Source organism: Hordeum vulgare, chromosome 6H (genome assembly GCF_904849725.1).
Source record: "Hordeum vulgare subsp. vulgare chromosome 6H, MorexV3_pseudomolecules_assembly, whole genome shotgun sequence".
Lineage (NCBI taxonomy): Eukaryota > Viridiplantae > Streptophyta > Magnoliopsida > Poales > Poaceae > Hordeum > Hordeum vulgare.
Window position 1 is genome coordinate 304,401,140 of NC_058523.1, and position 772 is coordinate 304,401,911.

Sequence of the window (772 nt, forward strand, 5' to 3'; positions counted from 1 at the left end):
CACGTGACGGGGGCGAAGATCGACACCGGAGCCGATTGCTAGAGTAGAAGGACGCCGCGGGCACCGCACGGACGTGCGTAGCCCCGCGACTGGGGAGCGCCTCGACGTCGAGAGGCGCATCCCGAAGCCATGCTGAATCGTTGACGATGAAGGAGATTGCGCCGAAGAGGATCTCATGACCCATGCACAAATCTCCGCCGGACGACATGATGAAAAGATGAAGTTCCAAACTCGCCGGAAGTCGCTTAGACGCCTGCCCCATGGTGGGCGCCAACTGTCATGGGTATAAGTTTGACAATAGATATGTGGGGTACGAAAGGATGGGCAGAGCCTTAGCTATGGCAAGGTTGTATGAGTTCAGGCCCCTCTACGGTGGAGGTAAAAGCCCTACGTCTCAGTGCTCTTGGGAGCTTAGTGTCGAGTGGAATATAGGGTTACAGTAAAAGCCCACCCTTGCACCAGTGGGGAAGGGCGGCTTATGTAGAGTGCGCTGCCCTTCACAACGGCCCGGTGGACAGGGGTGGAATAGTGGCGAATAAATGCCTACGTTATAGGTAACGTATGCCTTAAATGCTAATAATGGTGTATGAAAACGTATGACCGTTGCCCTCCAGGGAGGTTACGATGTACGAAGTGGAATTCAGTCGGTACGTTTAATATGCTCCGAATGCTCATCACCGACTGGACGATGGGGGAGTCGTCATCGACTGGATGATGGGGGAGTCCTTAGTTCAGTCGGAACTGTCTAAGGGCCTTGTCTTTTATGAAGGGT